This window comes from Bufo gargarizans, chromosome 6 (assembly GCF_014858855.1).
Source record: "Bufo gargarizans isolate SCDJY-AF-19 chromosome 6, ASM1485885v1, whole genome shotgun sequence".
Lineage (NCBI taxonomy): Eukaryota > Metazoa > Chordata > Amphibia > Anura > Bufonidae > Bufo > Bufo gargarizans.
In genome coordinates this window covers 351808546-351820239 of record NC_058085.1, presented here as the reverse complement: position 1 = coordinate 351820239, position 11694 = coordinate 351808546, and the positions used below count along the sequence as shown (strand labels likewise).

Sequence of the window (11694 nt, the reverse complement as noted above, 5' to 3'; positions counted from 1 at the left end):
GCCCTTTCTCATAACAGTCCCTCATAAAACTGATCTTGCAGCTTGGAGTGAACATACAGCAGTCACCGTCACAGGCTTATAGGATCTTACTCAGCATCACATTGCCACCAGCACTCCTACTGAAAAGTGCTCCTGGCTAAAAAAAAAAAGGTCTCTAGTTCTGTGCATATTTCTGTAAGTACTGAAAACTTTACATCACTTTTCTGCCTGTTTTTCAGCTTTGAAATGTCAGAACTTAAAAGCCAGCTGCTGTATTATCTGTAGGCTTCACAGTTTGTGCATTCCAAACACGCTTCATTGTCCATAGAAAATAGTCACACACTTCCTGTCCTTCTTGAGACTTCATTAGGTGTTAGGAGCCAGATTCTGGAATTGTGGGAAGATGTGCTATTCTATAGTAACTGTGCTTCAGCTGTCTTGCTATATGGCCAGATACAATCCACTTGAGCTTTTGAACATTTGGCTTTGAACATTTGCTTGAAGAATATTCTGCCAGGCACTTTTATACTAATTCCTACCAGCAGATCAGGTCTCTGATGGTGATCTTGGAATGCTTCTGTAGGCTTTCTATTGCATCTGCCAATTCAAACAGCTTCTGCATCTCAACTGCCAAAATAGACAATGCCAACATTGAGGGCTTTGCTTTAGAGAATCTAAGCCTGCAGTGACAGGCCTTGAGACTGGTTTGAAGACGTTCCAAAGTGAAAAGTTTTTGCCTTTCACTGGATAAGTTCTCAACAACAAGTGAGTGGTAAAGTTTTATGAGGTGATATTCTGTTGTACTTTTCACTTTCCAGCCCAACTGTTCCAGAACAATCTTCTCCATCCGCATCATGTCACACACAGTGAACTTGTACTCACTTACTCTGTACTCATTTCTTTCTTCTTCTGTGTTTTTTTTTAAAGCTAAAGAGAAACAGGTTAGGTTCACACAGCCCAAATATTTTGGTTGTACCTTCATTTTGGCTAAAAATCAGTCCAAGACGTTCACAGATAATGAAAATGTTTCTGTACTGAAACCAAAGAACTCAGTTAAGCTAAGCAAATCTTTCACTTCAAAGTCAAGAAGTCTGGTCTTCAGCCTGAGGCCATTGTCGTGAGCAGTTTCAATCAATCGCAAACCAAAAGCTTTTGGCTGGCATTTGAGCTTCTGATCCAAGAGTGAGTTCAATTGTTAAAGAAGGTTCTAAGCTTCTGATGTTACAAGTGTGTCAATCATCTTTTAAGAAGTGTGGGAGGTCGTTGTCTTGAGAAGTTACAGAAGTTGCTTTTACTTTCTTGACTTGGCAAATGCTGCTTGTTCTCTCAAAGTATCATAGAAATACTTGTGCACAGAAAAGGGCATTAAATACATCTTCCCTAACCCCAAAAATGACTTCCCCTTCAATTACTCCCTTACTCAGCTGACTCATGTGACCAGGGTTTACTAGGAATGGGTAATGGTCAAAATTCACCAGCAGAACGTGTTCTAGGAGTCTTGGATCTGGCACATACCTCACAGGCAGAGACAAAATAACTGATATCTCTAGATAACATGGGCCACCAATAAGACCTGGACACCAGTTCCCTGGTGGCCTCAATACCAGGACGACCACTTAAAACAGAAATATGTCACTCACCCAGCAGCCGGAGACGGAAATGACCAGGAACAAATAACTTATCTGTGGATGTCTGCTCCAGAGCTAGATGTTGTGCCGCCTCAATATCCGAAGCAAGATCCGAGGATACAAATGCCACAATGATGTTAGCCGGCAAAATAGGTTCAGGAGGAGTGTCAGGAGGTTGAAACGCACAAAAACTTTGAGACATTCTTACTTCCTGGCCTAAAAGTAATAGAGAAGTTAAAACGCGTGAAGAACAATGCCTATCTGGCCTGGTGAGGAGTAGGTATTTAGCGGACTCTAGAAATAATACATTTTTGTGATCAGTAAGAACAGTGATACAATGTTTGGCCCCCTACAAAAAATGTCTCCACTCCTCAAATGCCCATTTAATGGCTAACAATTCCTGATTACCAATATCGTAATTCCTCTCAGTAGGAGATAATTTTTGTGAAAAAAAGCACACGGTCTAAGATTAGTGATGTTAGAGGGTCCCTGAAAAAGAATAGACCTCACCCCATCCTCAGAAGCATCGACCTCCACCACAAAAGGTTTCTCTTGATCTGGCTGAATCAAGACTGGGGCGTTCCCAAAAGATTTTTTTTAGAGTTTTGAAAGGCTTCTATGGCCTCCCCAGGCCAATTAACAAGATCCGCCCCCTTCTTGGTTAAATCCGTTTAGGGGCTAGCAATTACAGCATTAAAAAAAAAATAATAAGGTAATAATTAGAGAACCCAAGGAAGCGCTTTAATGCTTTAAGGGAAGATGGCCTTACCCAGTCTTGAATAGCCTGTACCTTACCAGGATCCATCCTGAACAAGTGTGGAGTAATTATATAACCTAGATATAAAATTTCTTGTACCCCAAAAACACATTTTTCTAATTTGACCGATAACTGTTTTTCAATTAGAATTTCCAGCACTTGTTTGATATGAATAACATGGGAATGCCAAGTCGGGGAAAAAATCTAAATATCATCAAGATACACAATCATAAATTTACCAATGAATTTTCTGAATATGTTATTCATAAAATTTTGAAAGACTGCGGGAGCATTACTGAGCCCACAAGGCATGACAGTGTATTCAAAGTGTCCCTCTGGAGTATTAAAAGCAGTCTTCCATTTGTCCCCTTGTTTGATATGAGTCAAATTATATCTCAAATCAAGCTTGGAGAATCATGATGCCTGAGAACCTGATTAAACAGATCGGGGATCAATGGGAAGGAGTATTGATTTTTAATGGTGATTTTGTTCAATTCACGATAATCAATACAGGGTCTGAGGACTCCATCCTTTTTTTTTATAAAAAAGAACCCCGCCCCCATAGGAGAAACAGAGGGTCTGATGTGTTCTTTATTTAGACTCTCCTTAATATACTCCCTCATAGCATTGCGTTCTGGCCCAGATAAATTAAATATCCGCCCCTTAGGGAACTTGGAATCCATCACTAAACCAATAGCACAGTTATAAGATCTATGGGGGAACACATCAGCAAATATCTTCATACAGTTGCAAGAAAAAGTATATGAACCCTTTGGAATGATATGGATTTCTGCACAAATTGGTCATAAAATGTGATCGGATCTTCATCTATATCACAACAATAGACAATCACAGTCTGCTTAACTAATAACACACAAAGAATTAAATGTTACCATGTTTTTATTGAACACACCATGTAAACATTCACAGTGCAGGTGGAAAAAGTATGTGAACCCTTGGATTTAATAACTGGTTGAATCCTATTTGGCAGCAATAACTTCAACCAAACGTTTCCTGTAGTTGCAGATCAGACGTGCACAATGGTCAGGAGTAATTCTTGACCATTCCTCTTTACAGAACTGTTTCAGTTCAGCAATATTCTTGGGATGTCTGGTGTGAATCGCTTTCTTGAGGTCATGCCACAGCATCTCAATCGGGTTGAGGTCAGGACTCTGACTGGGCCACTCCAGAAGGGGTATTTTCTTCTGTTTAAGCCATTCTGTTGTTGATTTACTTCTATGCTTTGTTGTCCTGTTGCAACACCCATCTTCTGTTGAGCTTCAGCTGGTAGACAAATGGCTTTAAGTTCTCCTGCAAAATGTCTTGATAAACTTGGAAATTAATTTTTCCTTCGATGATAGCAATCCGTCCAGGCCCTGACATAGCAAAGCAGCCCCCAAACCATGATGCCCCCACCACCATACTTCACAGTTGGGATTAGGTTTTGATGTTGGTGTGCTGTGCCTCTTTTTCTCCACACGTAGTGTTGTGTGTTTGTTCCAAACAACTCAACTTTGGTTTCATCTGTCCACAGAATATTTTGCCAGTACTGCTCTTGTGCAAACTGTAAATGTGCAGCAATGTTTTTTTTGGAAAGCAGTGTCTTCCTTTGTGGTATCCTCCCATGAAATCCATTCTTGTTTAGTGTTTTACGTATCATAGTTTTGCTAACAGGGATGTTAGCATATGCCAGAGACTTTTGTAAGTCCTTAGCTGACACTCTAGGATTCTTCACCTCATTGAGCAGTCTGCGCTGTGCTCTTGCAGTCATCTTTACAGGACAGCCACTCCTAGAGGGACTAGCAGCAGTGCTAAACTTTCTTTATCTATAGACAATTTGTCTTACCGTGGACTGATGAATGGCAAGGCTTTTGGAGTTACTTTTATAACCCTTTCCAGCTTTATGCAAGTCAACAATTCTTTTTTTATTTTTTTATTCCCATTTATTTTCATCATAATACAAAACAACACATATTTTAATAGAAAAAACTGCCAATACAATGTAGCCACTATACAACAATAGTCAGCTATCCTATAACGAATAGCAGAATCCTACAGAGATTATAAATAGGGCTGTAAATTCATACTTACTACATATAAAACTATAAGCACCCATCCCTTCCTCCCCTATTGGCTGTCGTCACTTCAGCTCCAGTAAAAACCGACACAGTTTTACTAGTAGCTATGTCTGAACAGTCATACGTGCCACTCTCCGTTTTCTTTCCACATCCTCATAAACTTTGATTTGTTGAAGGTACAGAATCCATTAATTTAACGAGGGTGGGGAAACAGAACCCCAATGTCTGACTAAGATACATTTTGCCACCATCAAACCCCTCATCCAGATCTGTCTAACCCGGGCCGGGACTTCCATATCTAAAGCATAATCTCCCAGCAGCACTGTCACCATCCCAGGGCTATACCTCGAGGAGGACTCCTTTTGTAGGGCTTCAAAACTTGTTCCCAATACCTTTTTATTTTACATTCCCAATTCTTAATCGTAGGTCTCCTGAAAGCTCTTTTGTGCGAGGCATCATTCACATCAGGCAATGCTTCTTGTGAAAAGCAAAGCCAGAACTGGTGTGTGATTTTTTTATAGGGCAGGGCAGCTGTAACCAACACCTCCAATCTCATCTCATTGATTGGACTCTAGTTGGCTGACACTTCACTCCAATTAGCTCTTGGAGATGTCATTAGTCTAGGGGTTCACATACTTTTCCACCTGCAATGTGAATGTTTACATGGTATGTTCAATAAAAACATGGTAACATTTAATTCTTTGTGTATTATTAGTTTGAGCAGACTGTGATTGTCTATTATTGTGACTTAGATGAAGATCAGATCACATTTTATGACCAATTAGTGCAGAAATCCATATCATTCCAAAGGGTTCACATACTTTTTCTTTCAGCTGTATATGCAGGTAACGTCTTAGATTTAACAGAGGTACCCGTCTGTATAATGGGTAAACAAGAATTACATGTGGGACCCCATTTTTTAAGCTCACCTATGGTCCAATTAATGGGTTGTGCAATTGGTGCCAGGGCATACCTAAAACCATTTCAGCGGGTACATTTTCTAAGATCAACAAGGAGCAATTCTCAGTGTGGGTTACCCCTACAGTCAGGGTTATTTCAGGCGTACAATACTTAACAGTGCCTTCCAGGAAGGGGGTAGAGTCAATGGCTACAATGTAGATAGGATTGGGAAGGGCTAACATAGGTATCCCCACCTGAAGAGCAAATTTCAGATCAATAAAGTTAGAGGCCGACCCAGAATCAATAAATGCACTACCTGACCCTTTGTTTAAACCAAATGAAACAATAAAAGGTACCAATATTTTCTGCTTGACCACCCCAGGGAGTACCTTATCTTTAGATCCCTCTAGTTTAGATGATCTTCTGGAAGGAGGGACCTTGAGACATTGCCGGATCCAATGATTGTACCACGACGACAATGTTAGTCTCTTCAGGTCAAACCTAGCTGCATAGGTTCGTCAGTACAAGGCTCGGACTTGATCTCAACAGGACTGGTCTTTGGTTTGGATATAACCTGTGGAAAAAGCAAATGCTCCCGTTGTCTCTCCCTAATGCATCTGCCCTAATGCATCTGTCCACAGCAATAGTCATAGTTTGCTCCAAGGTCCCAGGAGAGGGATAAGCAACAAGCATATCTTTGAGAGTCTCAGATAGGCCAGACCTAAACTGACTTTTAAGAGCTGGTTCATTCCAACCAGAGGGAATGCACCATTTACGAAATTGAGTACAGTAATCTTTTACCGGTCGGTCACCCTGCACAAGGGATTTTAACTGAGTTTCAGCTACAGACGCTCTGTCAGGTTCATCATACAAAACTCAAAGGGCTTGAAAAAATGCGTTGACAGATCTAAGACACTGAGAGTCAGGGGGTAACGAAAATGCCCAGTCTTGGGGGTCACCTTGCAATAAGAACATAATAATTCCCACTCTTTGTTGAGCAGAACCAAAAGAGTGAGGACGCAAACGGAAATACAGTTTGCAGCTCTCCCTAAAGGCCAAAAAGCAATTGCGTTCCGTGAGAACCGATCAGGAAGCTTAACATGTGGTTCTGCTTGTAGAGCGGATGACGAAGAAACAGAGAGGTGTTGGACAGTTTCCTGTACTTGAAACCTCTCCCCTAACTCCTGGACAATCTGGGCCAGGTTTTGGACATGATCCGTGAGAGTTTGCAACGTTTTCATGATTTGGTAGTAAGCCCTGAGATTCTGTCACGACGGGGTAGGGAAACGTGCATCCCTGGCTCCACCTACTCCTTTGTCCCTGCCTACTTGCACTACCCGTCCTAGGCAACACAGCGCAACTGGGCGGTGATCCTTAACCTACGTAAATGCAGGACAGGGAGGTCAAACAAGCAAGGTCAAAACCAGGATATCACAACGGTACCAGGGAACAAGCAGAAGCAGTGTCAATGTTGTGGGTAAACTGTTTGAAGGTTTTCTGAGAGATGCTATCTTAGAGCATCTCAACGGAAATAAGCAAATAACGCCATATCAGCATGGCTTCGTGAGGGATCGGTCATGCCAAACTAGTTTAATCAGTTTCTATGCGGAGGTAAGTTCTAGACTTGACAGCGGCGAATCAATGGATGTCGTATATCTGGACTTCTCCAAAGCATTTGACACTGTACCACATAAAAGTTTAGTATATAAAATGAGAATGCTCGGACTGGGAGAAAACGTCTGCATGTGAGTAAGTAACTGGCTAAATGATAGAAAACAAAGGGTGGTTATTAACGGTACACACTCAGATTGGGTCACTGTCACTAGTGGGGTACTTCAGGGGTCAGTATTGGGCCCTATTCTCTTCAATATATTTATTAATGATCTTGTAGAAGGCTTGCATAGTAAAGTATCAATTTTCGCAGATGACACTAAACTGTGTAAAGTAATTTACACTGATGAGGACAGTATACAGCTACAGAGGGATCTGGATAGATTGGAGGCTTGGGCAGATAAGTGGCAGATTAGGTTTAACACTGACAAATGTAAAGTTATGTACATGGGAAGGAATAATGCAAGTCACCCGTACATACTAAATGGTAAAAGACTCGGTAACACTGACATGGAAAAGGATCTAGGAATTTTAATAAACAGCAAACTAAGCTGCAAAAACCAGTGTCAGGCAGCTGCTGCCAAGGCCAATAAGATAATGGGTTGCATCAGAAGGGGCATAGATGCCCGTGATAAGAACATAGTCCTACCACTTTACAAATCACTAGCCAGATCACACATGGAGTACTGTGTACAGTTCTGGGCTCCTGTAAACAAGGCAGACATAGCAGAGCTGGAGAAGGTCCAGGGGAGGGCAACTAAAGTAATAACTGGAATGGGGAAAATACAGTACCCTGAAAGATTATCAACATTAGGGCTATTCACTTTAGAAAAAAAGACGACTAAGGGGAGATCTAATTAATATGTATAAATATATCAGGGGTCAGTACAGAGATCTATCCCATCATCTATTTATCCCCAGGACTGTGACTGTGACGAGGGGACATCCTCTGCGTCTGGAGGAAAGAAGGTTTGTACACAAACATAGAAAATGATTCTTTACTGTAAGAGCAGTGAGACTATGGAACTCTCTGCCTGAGGAGGTGGTGATGGTGAGTACAATAAAGGAATTCAAGAGGGGCCTGGATGTATTTCTGGAGCATAATAATAATACAGGCTATAGCTTCTAGAGAGGGGTCGTTGATCCAGGGAGTTATTCTTATTGCCTGATTGGAGTCGGGAAGGAATTTTTAATTCCCCTAAAAATTGGCTTCTACCTCACAGTTTTTTTTTTGCCTTCCTCTGGATCAACTTGCAGGATAACAGGCCAAACTGGATGGACAAATGTCTTTTTTCGGCCTTATGTACTATGTTACTATGTATGTAATGTACAAACCTAAAGTCAATGCCAGGAGAAGCAAAAATAGGATGCAGGGAGCAAGCAAGGAAAGTCAAAGTCAAGCAGAGGTCAAATACCAGGGGATGCAAAAGTACAAAAGAAGCAAGCAAAATACAAAGTCGAGTAACTAGCCAAAGTTCAATACAAAATGAAAAGCCAACGGAGTATACACTAGGTTTAGGACCTTAATCTCAGTCTGCCTGTTAAATAGGGGGGAGCAGGAGTCATGTGACGTGACCAGTGTCACATGACTCATCCCCCTGCATATAGCTGAGCGCCGAGTGCTCAGTTCGGCGCTCAGACACTTCGCAGTCACTATGGGAGCGGAGGACGCCGGCCACGCTAAGGAGGACGTGTGCAGCCGGGTCCTCTTCGCCCCTCGTTGCTTTGGAAACGAGGACGCAGCACGTGTCCTTGCTCCCAACATATCACAGGGCACTGGCGGCACTGAATGGACAGAGTGCGAAGTTGGCACCCTGTGACAATTGCATTTTATGCACATGGGAAGGAAAAATGCAAGTCACCCGTACATACTAAATGGTAAAACACTCGGTAACACTGACATGGAAAAGGATCTAGGAATTTTAATAAACAGCAAACTAAGCTGCAAAAACCAGTGTCAGGCAGCTGCTGCCAAGGCCAACAAGATAATGGGTTGCATCAGAAGGGGCATAGATTCCCGTGATAAGAACATAGTCCTACCACTTTACAAATCGCTAGTCAGACCACACATGGAGTACTGTGTACAGTTCTGGGCTCCTGTAAACAAGGCAGACATAGCAGAGCTGGAGAAGGTCCAGAGGAGGGCAACTAAAGTAATAACTGGAATGGGGCAACTACAGTACCCTGAAAGATTATCAAAATTAGGGTTATTCACTTTAGAAAAAAGACGACTGAGGGGAGATCTAATTAATATGTATAAATATATCAAGGGTCAGTACAGAGATCTATCCCATCAGCTATTTATCCCCAGGACTGTGACTGTGACGAGGGGACATCCTCTGCGTCTGGAGTAAAGAAGGTTTGTACACAAACATAGAAAAGGATTCTTTACGGTAAGAGCAGTGAGAATATGGAACTCTCTGCCTGAGGAGGTGGTGATGGTGAGTACAATAAAGGAATTCAAGAGGGCCCTGGATGTATTTCTGGAGCTTAATAATATTACAGGCTATAGCTACTAGAGAGGGGTCTTCCTCTGGATCAACTTCCGGGATAACAGGCCGAACTGGATGGACAAATGTCTTTTTTCGGCCTTATGTACTATGTTACTATGTTACTATGTTATAATATACCCTTATATTGAACCCGTAGGTTAAAGATATTTTACTGCAGAAAATGCATCATTTAACTAAATAAATTGACAATACCAGTGTACAGTGTGTTTGTAGAAAGGGAAGGACATTTAATTGCACATCTGTCTTTAAATTACAGAAAACACACTTGAAAACAAAAGACCCAGGCCTCCTTATCTGATGTCAGAATGTGGGTAGTAGCAGCAGTAGCAGCACCAGCCATGTGGTCAGTAGTAGTAGTAATAGGCCACAAAATGTGGGCAGTAGCAGCACCAGCCATCTGGCCAGTAGTAGTAGTATTAATAGGCCACAGTTCTCTCTGGCATCCCATAGGCACCACATAATTGAGAGCAAAGATGATGAGATTGTGGACTGGATGCTGCACTCCTCCTCTCAGTCTCAGCAGAATGATGTTGATTTCACCTCTGAGTCAGGCATCATGCCTTGGAGCCAGCGGTCCTTCCCTCTAACAACCCAAGAGAATCTACATGCTTTCTGTCTCCATTGACCTCTCCTAGTGGGCAGCCTTCTTTTTTTTTTGCTAAAAAGAGGCTACAAAATCCAATGTGCTATGGAATTTACTCAAGATAGTCTCCCCGGAGATGACATGTGAGAACACTTATCATTTAGACTGTCATGAGAAGGAGTTTCAGGCAGAGGCATGGACCCCATTCATAGCTGTGTTGATGGTGGTATTAGGGGCACCTGAAGCTATGGTGGTGGTGGTGGTGGTGGTGGTAGGGACCATGGTAATGACAGTGGTGTGGGCTAACACAGAGCAGGTAATTGAGAATGTTTTTTGAAAAAAGTACAGTGGCTTGCAATGGGTATTGTTCATGTGCAGGAGACTAGCCACACATTTCAATCATTCATACGTGGCAAGGAACGTCCTCATGGAATTGCAGCAACAGAATGGTCTGGCACTGCACCACTTGATCCATGACATTCCAATTCCCCCTTGCATATGCTAGAGAGACTGTACAAACAGCGTAAAGCAGTGAATGATTTTATCATGCACTGGACCACCTCAGCAGGGAGCGTGTGCTATTTCCAGGTGAGGCAGTGGCAGCTCATCAGAGACGCCTGTCACGTACTCAGGATCTTCAAATTAGCTACCAAATTTGTCCGTAGTGACTGTACTTCAACTATGTAATCACTCTGATGTTTATCTTATAGCAGACTGTCATGCTGATGTAACAAGGAACAGTGGAGGATGAACAACTTACGCAACTTGCTGGCCACCCTGTAGCTGTTGGGGACCCAAACGGAGAGAGTCCCGTGGAGGATGAGAAGATGAGGAGTAGCAGGCTATTATGACTAGTGATGAGTGAAGTTATGAAAAATTTGATTTGTCTGTTTTGCCAAATTACACCAAGAAATTCCATTTGTGAGCTGCTGACTCCATACTCCACCCTGTGTGAGATTTTGCGTGATATCTTCAATCAAGGCGGCCTCAACAGCCTCTCCGCGAGCAAATGAGTGAGGAGAGCATGTATTTTTTTCACCATTTAAGGAAAAATAGATTTGTTAAGAAGTGCAAGGAAATTCTGATCGAAGTCAATTCTTTTGGCTTCAATTCGCTCAACACTAATGGTGAACAAACATCTCATTGGGGGCGGAGCTGGAAGAAATTGAATCCCCAGCCTGCTGGAGAGAATGGCAAGCTATATGCTTGCTTGCTTTTATAATATCAGGTATATCCTTGCCATCACTCTATCGATTACTGGATAACCATGCTTTAAAGGGTCATTATTAGGGTTGAGCGAACCCGAACTGTAAAGTTCGGGTTCGTACCAAACTTTAGGATTTTTGGACCTCGGACACGAACCTGAACTTTTCAGTAAAAGTTCGGGTTCGGGATCGGTGTTCGGCGATTTCTTGGCACTTTTTGAAAGGCTGCAGAGAATAGGAAAGAAACTTTAATCAGAAATGCAATTGAACTCAGCGATCTACATAGATTTAGTTGTGTGGGTGCAGTGCACAATCTTTTTACCCTGCCCTGGGCCCAGTGACAGAGAAAAATAACTTTTATCCGTCTGTTAGTTAGGTGGGTGGCGGTGGCCATTTTATGCAATCTCAGTACACCAGCACTGCATATGTGCTTTTGTGAC

At 42.2% G+C, this 11694-nt stretch overlaps 1 pseudogene; it reads right to left on the bottom strand.

The window, feature by feature from the left end:
- Positions 1–336: 336 nt before the first annotated feature.
- On the bottom strand, positions 337–1219 carry LOC122942483 (annotated as a pseudogene).
- Between the last annotated feature and the right edge of the window lie 10475 nt (positions 1220–11694).